Here is an 8,152-nt window from a genome sequence, read left to right on the forward strand (position 1 = left end):
TATTCGAAAAGACGAGTCACGATTTAATGCTAATTTTGTTTCAAGGAAAACACAAAAACACATTTTGTAGTAATTTAAATTATTTCTTAAAACATTAAGGTATACCTGCTCACCTGTGAGTGTGGAAAATCGAATTTGTTATTATTTTCCATAACATTTTCATTTTTTGTAATAAACTTATCAGAATAATAGCCTTGAATGAAATTTTCTGAAAATTCAGTCACAGACTGGCCTCAGAGCGTCTTTATAACGTGCTTGGACTTTGATGAGTCTGATGATTCGTACTACAGAAATGCATTCAGTAATTTGGGTCCGTGGTTGGGTGTTTTAATTAAGACCAAACCATTGTCGATTAGATTTACCATGGGTACTGTTGACTAGCTATCTTCCTCACCTCTTGTCTATCAGTTCAAAAATAGGATTTGTTTTCTTGTTTATATCAAAGCAAACCCACACTGGGCTATTGGCTGTGTCCACTGTGGGGAATAAAACCCTCAATTTTAACGTTGTAAGTACGTAAGTTTACTCCATACGTAACTTTTATGTATCTTTGTACGAAATTAAAAAACAAACTCTATTTAACCATCAAAAGTAACAAACAGGATTACCCAAAATACAGTTGTTGTTGTTTTAAATAACAGGCCAAAATAGACGTAAATCAGAAAAGTGACTTTTTTAAGGATATAAATTACAAAACATAATTCTATAGACAAATTATAAAAGAGGTTTTCTAGCGACGTAATTCACAATTTTTTTTAGAGACGTAAATTACAAAAGAGTTTTATGGGAACGTAAATTCAAAAAAAAATTTTCTAAGAACGTAAATTATAAGAGGGAGTTGTTTTAGTGACATCTTAGACGTGTACCAAAAAAAGAAGAAAAAAGAAACGGAGGTAAGCGAAAACTATTTACTGAATTTTCTCAAGTTCTGACAATTCAGAAAAGATATACAATAAAGAAGGTACTTAAACGTAATGACCGGAAGTTCTTCTGTGATATATTTGAATAGAGGAGCTTCAATATTTTTATTGAAAATGTAAGCCATTTGTTTCTTTTCTACTGCCAGAAATAAGGCTGAGTTATGGCTGAAATTTATTTATAACAACAACAACAAAAAGGATAACAGAATAAGGTACTCGAGCGGGATTATCAAAAAAACCCTTTCGAAACCTTTATTATATCTATATATGTAAAAAGGATGACCGAAGAAGGTCGAAACGTTGTTCGCTCCTCTACATAGTGCTTTCTCTACCCATACCAGCCGTTTTTACATACATATTTTTCTCTACAAGTGGGTTTTATCGTCATCATTTTATTATATCTCTCCATTCCCCCGTGTTTATTACATTCATGGCATTTTTTTAGTCGTTTAGGTGACTAATCTAAGACTCACCCCTCTCATCTCCGGTAGCTCAACATTACACCTGAAGGATAACGACGCTAAAAATCGGGTTTCGATATCCGTAGTGGGCACAGAAAAGATAGCTGAAATCGTAAAAGTCTGAAACAATTTCCGGAGGACTCCTGTTGTATTTGTTGAGGTATCTTTCACGTCATTGTCAGTTCTCTGTACTTGTTGGAGTACCTTTCACGTCACTGTCACTTCTCTATATTTTTTGAAGTACCTTTCACGTCACTGTCAATTCTCTGTATTTGTTGGAGTATTTTTCACGTCACTCTCAGTTCTGTGTATTTGTTGGAGTATCTTTCACGTTGCTGTCAGTTCTCTGTGAATTGATAAGCAGATCAAGAGCATGACACAAAAAGAAAACGTCCATTAGAATAATTAAATAAATAAAAATCCTTCGAAGAAATGAGCGAAGAACCAATCGCTAAATTTGGCAAATATTTTAAAAATTAAGTGCACGAAAATAAAACCCAAAACAGTAATTTGCGAAAAGATTTAAAATTCATCTTTCGTAATACTAAAGCTTTGTACGTAATAATTTTTAAGTTTCTAGCGTTTGTTTTAAAAGAAAATATTACATGCATTTCATGAAAAACCCTAATTTATCACTATATAGTTTTGGTCAACAGCGTATAGCACAGGTTCACTGCACTTCGGCTGTGGATCAGTTACTATGTCAACTCATGCAGAACAGTAACAGGTGATTCAAGGGAAAACAGAAATTTAGGTACCATCCAAACAGAGTCTAACTGGGCCAATATCTGCTAATCCTATTAGTGCTTGAACCAAACTACATGTTCTCCACGTCTCTCTGTACCAGTAGCCAAACATGTCGTTTTTAGTTTTGCTATTCAAAATAGGTCAAGTATACAATGTATATAAACAAAAATTTACGATACAGCTCTACGGGATCCTTCTTACACCATTCTGAAGATGGCGACTCGCATATACCAACACGTAAGTTTGGATATTGAACCAATGGAGAATTGAATATCTCTATCAGTTACTAAAGTATTGAGTCATATTTGAATGTAACGACATTAAGGACTATTTATATTATATATGTTATTCAAGCTTCTGTTTTTGTTTTTATTAATATACTTTATCAGTACTCAAGCTCATTACTGTTCCTGGATTCTACATTCTCTGTCAGTAATGATGGTTAACACTGTTCTTGGCTTCTACATTTTCTGTCAGTAACGATGGTTAACACTGTTCTTGGCTTCTACATTCTCTGTCAGTAATGATGGTTAACACTGTTCCTAGCATCTACATTCTCTATCAATAGTGATGGTTAACACTGCTCCTGGCTTTTACATTTTCTGTCAGTAATGAAGGTTAACACTGATGAAACTTTGTAGAATGGACAGCAACTGCCTGTTGTGCAGACAAAAGTGTAGAGGACGACGTTTCGAAAGGCGAAAGATTTCGAAACGTCGTCCTCTACCATTGTGTCTCTACAACAGGCTGTTGCCGTTCATTGTACAAAATTTCATCACGAATAATCCGCCTAAACAGTCTATCAAAGATTAACACTGTTTCTGCTCTCGACATTTTCTCGTTCAGTAATAATGGTTAACACTGTTCCTGTTTTCTACATTTTATTTTAGTGTTAATGGTTATCACTGTTTATATCATACATTTCTTTAGATTTTAAACGCAATTTGTAGCCTATCCCTATTTACATAGCATTTGTCAGAATTAATGACAGGCGTAATCGAATGTTATATTATTTATATCACGTTGTTTTATCTTTCCTTATAATAGGTTTTACTTGTGGCAGTTTGTGTTCTTTTGGTCTATACAGCCTCTACCAACGCTGAAGGTTATGGAAATGATGTTAGTATCAAAGTTTATAGAGGACCTTCCAAAGGTTATGGATACCACGCTTTCGCTCCATTTGGGTATCACGTCAGACTTCCAGCTGATTCACATGGTTATGGAGGTTATCATTAAAGGTTAGGCTTGTTACTCAGTGATGTAAAATGTATTAAAGTAACGTAATCGAATATAAAAGGAAGTTTAGAATTACATGGTTATGTAAGAGACAGTATTGTATTACATGGTTATGTAACAGACAGTATTGTATTAATTTTATGTTTATTCCATTTATTAGAATATATCACATATTTAGATGCATGATTCAGTGTTGGATAACAGCTTGCTGTCAAATTCCTCTTCACATTGAAAAATATAGTAAAAATAGTGATTTTGATGGAATGTGATTTAAAACGTCACTGAATAAAAAATCAACTTATGTACATATAGCACGAGAGAAGAGGAACACAGATACTTGGAAGAGAAACATCAGTGTTTAAAGAGATGTTGAAACAAAATATGACTTTCATCCATGTGATACATAGGATTAGCAGTGAACATATCACCTTGTCACTACTCAATATGAAGGAACTCTCTCCTGAAGATCCGTAGAAAATAATTTCTGCAAAAGATTTCGTTTTCTTACTGAATTGACCATCAGTATTACGTCACCTGTTTGACTAAAATAAAGATATAAACTTTATCAGACCTAGCTTAACGTTACCTTTTCCTACTTTTACATTTAATAGTTAAAACTTAAAATATTAAAAGTTTCTATGAAATGTACTAAGTCTGCGTGACCCAAATTAATAAAATTTGTTAATATATATATATATAGATTCTAATATAAGTCCTTGGATGATTAGAAGGTATAATTTTCTCATCCTATTTAGAACAGTCTGCGGACTGTTCTAACTGTTTTTGTTAAGATTTACTTGTTTTGTTGTTGTTGATAAATTAATAAAGCGTGTTACTGATGAAAACTCCCTATTTTTATATGACTTAAAACAGCTGCATTAAAAAAAACCTTGATAAATCTGGTTAACCTTAATGCTCTCTTACAAAGCAGGTTTTTGAAATCAAACAAGCAGTTTCTCTTACTTCTGCTATGAACAGTTGAACCAATGAAACCATATCGAATTTCTTGTAAAGAGATCAATATCGCCTGTTAAATGGTTCTACAGTTTAATCATATGTCTGTTGAAAAACTAGAAGGCATGAGATATTGGATATCGTGATGGGCACCCAGAAACAAGACAAACTAAATCTAAACATTAGAACTGTTAAAAGCGCAAAAAGTAGTTATTTCAAAGTCATAAATGACCATATGTTTCTAATATCTAATTTAGTAGGTATCTGAAGGCGTCGTTTCAAATGATCTGGCTCTTAGAACGAATATAATATTTTCGAACTGATGTTTCCAGTTGACATTAACTGTAATGGACTTTCCAATACGAACAAACAAACACAAAGCATTTTGCGTACCTTCGACTAATAGTTACAGCTGTTGATTTTTACTGAAAATATATCTCCACTGAAGAACTAACGACTAAGTTTTGCTTACTAAACATAATAATCAGAAATACTGTATGAACATAAATTTTAAGGGCTTTTGTAACCCCTGTTTTTTTAAAACTGATTGTATCCCGGTTTATAAGCAAAACGTCATCAAAGTACTGAATAAAGGAGGAAAACAGTTGAGAAGACGATACAATAGCTAAGTATTCACAAATATTATAACTAACTTTCAAACTATCGCAAAAAAAAGAAGCCAGATGTCTATCAGATTTCTCGAAATGATATTTTTTGTAGTTAAGCACGATGTTATACAATAGTCTGTGCTCTGTGCATCACGAGTATCGAAACCCGGCTTCTAGCGATCCATATTCACAAACATACTGCTGTGCTACAGGACGAATTCTAGAAACAGCTAGTAAAGAACAAATAGAATGCAATTCTTAAAGCAAAACAAAAAGTGGCCACCTAACTTGACTTTCTTAAAATTAAAATCTAAGTTCACATATTTTATTAAGATTTACCTTGAACGGCCAAATCACATATCAGTTAAAGGTATGAAAGGAAATGTGTCATTATTCTTATAAATCATATCTTAGTTGCAATTAAAAAATAGATTATTATTTGGAAGTCGAATGAAACGTAAATTTAATTAGTAAAGTTTGATTTGTTTGTTATTAAGCACAAAGCTACACAAAGGGCTATCTGAGCTTTGCCCACCATGGATATTGAAACCAGATTTCTAGCAGTATAAGTCCGCAGACATAACATTATGCCTCTGAATGGTTGAAGAGCTTAAACAGTTATTTCTGCCATGGTTGCATAAAATTACTACTTCAAATGACGTCTTTTTGTGGATAGCAGTGGACATTCCTTACTCGAGATAATTTTTGCATTTTCGTTTCTCAATCGTTTCCAGACAGTTCCCCTTCCTCATATTTGTAATACTTGACACAACCCAACCCATACTGGCAAAAAAAAACAACTGGTATGCAACAATCACTAAAATATCAAGGTTACAGACTCGCAATCTGCAGGGCATAGATTTGAATCTCTGTCACCATAGATGCTTGATCTTTCAATCAAGGGGTTGATAATGTACATTCAATCTCACAATATGTTGGTAAAAGAGTGGTCCAAGATCTGATAGTGAGTAACGTTGACCAGCAACATGGCCAAATTTGTCACCAGACAAATGGTGAAAAACAGAAAAAAAAATCGAAAAATGTCTATATCATTGTTTAAAACCTGCAGTAAGGTATCTCTGTACTAAATTCCATGTAAATTGGTTGGCAAACATATAAGTGGTTCATGGAAACCCCAGATTTTGCTTTCCTTTCTGAAAAGTTGAACAAAAGAAAAAAAAATCCAAAACCGTTTATACATTTCTGTTTCGAATTGTAAGAAACTATATTTGTACCAAATCCCATGTAAATAGCCCCAAAACAACAGGGTAATTGTCAAAAGACCCAATAAATATTATTTTTGTGGCATCTTGTACCACCTATAACTTATAAAAATAAAATCCACCATTTCTGCTTATCAATGTAAAAATAACTTTTTACCAAATCCCATGTAAATTGGTCAAACACAAATCCCTAAAATTATGTTGTTGTTTTTTGTAGCTCTAACACCCCAGAAAGTTTCATTATGGGCAAATCCATCTTTTTTGTTTGTGTGTCAAAGTTATGGGTGATGAAAATTTATATTTCTGCCACGAAGAGACCAAAATTTTCCTTTCTAAGTCGGTTTTTACTTTTAACCACATAAAACCCTTGAAAAAGCCTAATTGATAAAGAAAATGTAAAAATGATCCAGGCATATCAGATTTCAAGTCAATTCGTCAAGAAATGCAGGAACGACATTCAATTAAAAATTGTTCAGAGGATTGAAAAGGAACAAGAGAAAAACAGTATGTCTCTCTGAGACATTAATATGTTTTAATGAACTACCTATCTAAACAGACATGCATCTCAGTACAGAGTAGTGTAATTTTTATATTACATGTCGCTGTAGTATATTATATTTTTCCACACTTTTCATTTAAGATGTAATTTTTTTTCAAAATTATGTTATTATTAATAGTTCCCTAATTGAACACAATGGCGCTCAGGTTGATGACTAATTTTAACTTTCCTTAAGGGAGAACGGAAGAAGCCTGTTTGCTGGATTTTCTTAATGGACTAACAGCGTTGTTTCTAATTAGGAAACTTGAGTTATTATTGTCGACGAATCATATGGACTTCCTCTTGATCTTTACTGCCTGTTGGCCAGCTGATACAACAACAACCAATCGTTATTTTCTTGTAGGCTTTTTGACACGCTTTTGGGCCTTGAGAAAGCAGATTTTACAGTGATCTTGACAAAAGATTTAGATATAATACCAAAGGATTTTCAGTTTGATACAGGTCTCACAACAATTGGCATATCTATCTGTTCCTCTTACTAAATTTTCCATTATTTTTGCAGTTGTGCTCAATTAAATGCTTGACAGAAGCCTTATGTATTTTCCATATAACTATTGCTTTTAGTGTTACATTAAATTAAAAAGTTCAAATGACTTGTAAGTGTATGTCGAATTTAAAATTATTACTGTTCTAATGTTCACCTTTAGCGAGTGGAACTTAAAGTGTTGTCACGTTTATTCAGTTGATGTTTTGCGATAGCATTGGCTAGCAGTAAGAGTGGACAGGTTTAGAGTGTAGCATTAGCTCCATGACTTTCTGTACATTTCGTTTTAAATTAAGAAATTAAAACGCATATAATATTAAAATTTAAATTATTAACTATGTTTTGATGTCAATTTCATTGACGTAAGTAGTAAAAATGTTATTGAACAAAATTTTGAAAATAACACTCCAGAACGTCGTGACACGTGCACTTTAACCTACTAGGGGTGAAAGGGTTGAACTTTTTTGTTTCAAGCTTCATTGATGAAATCGTTGTGAGGTCTTGAATTTCTCTTAGAGTATTTATATAGCTTAAAGTAATGTGACGTATAGCTTAGAGTGCATTTTCAGTTAGCTTTTACTTTAGCTTTTACCGGGTTTCGATACTCGTGATGGGTAGAGCACAGATAGCCCATCGTGTAACTTTATGCTTAATTCCAAATAATCAATCAACCAATTGATTTTGTATTAAAAGCATCTTCAGTTAGTCACTTACAAACGTATAATCACTTGTTCAAGATTTTATTATTTAGTATTTTACGTCAGAATGTATTGTTCATTTGTACTGTTAATTGTTAAAATTGTCGCAACTCTAGAAAATTCAAATTCCGAGAACACCCAGTTATTGACAAGCCTAAATTTTCTACTTTGTTAGTTGTCGGAGAAATACTAAACTGTCTTCCCTATTAGTGAAAAGCGTGTGCCCATTTTATTAGACCAAAGCAGTTACATCCAGGGTTTG

At 33.0% G+C, this 8,152-nt stretch overlaps 1 long non-coding RNA gene across 1 annotated transcript; it reads left to right on the forward strand.

Annotated features, from left to right (window-relative positions):
* Window positions 1-2,049: 2,049 nt before the first annotated feature.
* LOC143250747 (uncharacterized) lies at window positions 2,050-4,172 on the forward strand. Its single transcript, XR_013028354.1, has 3 exons — window positions 2,050-2,365; window positions 3,176-3,366; window positions 3,677-4,172. It is a non-coding gene; the product is annotated as an uncharacterized LOC143250747 (long non-coding RNA).
* Window positions 4,173-8,152: the final 3,980 nt, after the last annotated feature.

This window comes from Tachypleus tridentatus, chromosome 5 (assembly GCF_004210375.1).
Source record: "Tachypleus tridentatus isolate NWPU-2018 chromosome 5, ASM421037v1, whole genome shotgun sequence".
Lineage (NCBI taxonomy): Eukaryota > Metazoa > Arthropoda > Merostomata > Xiphosura > Limulidae > Tachypleus > Tachypleus tridentatus.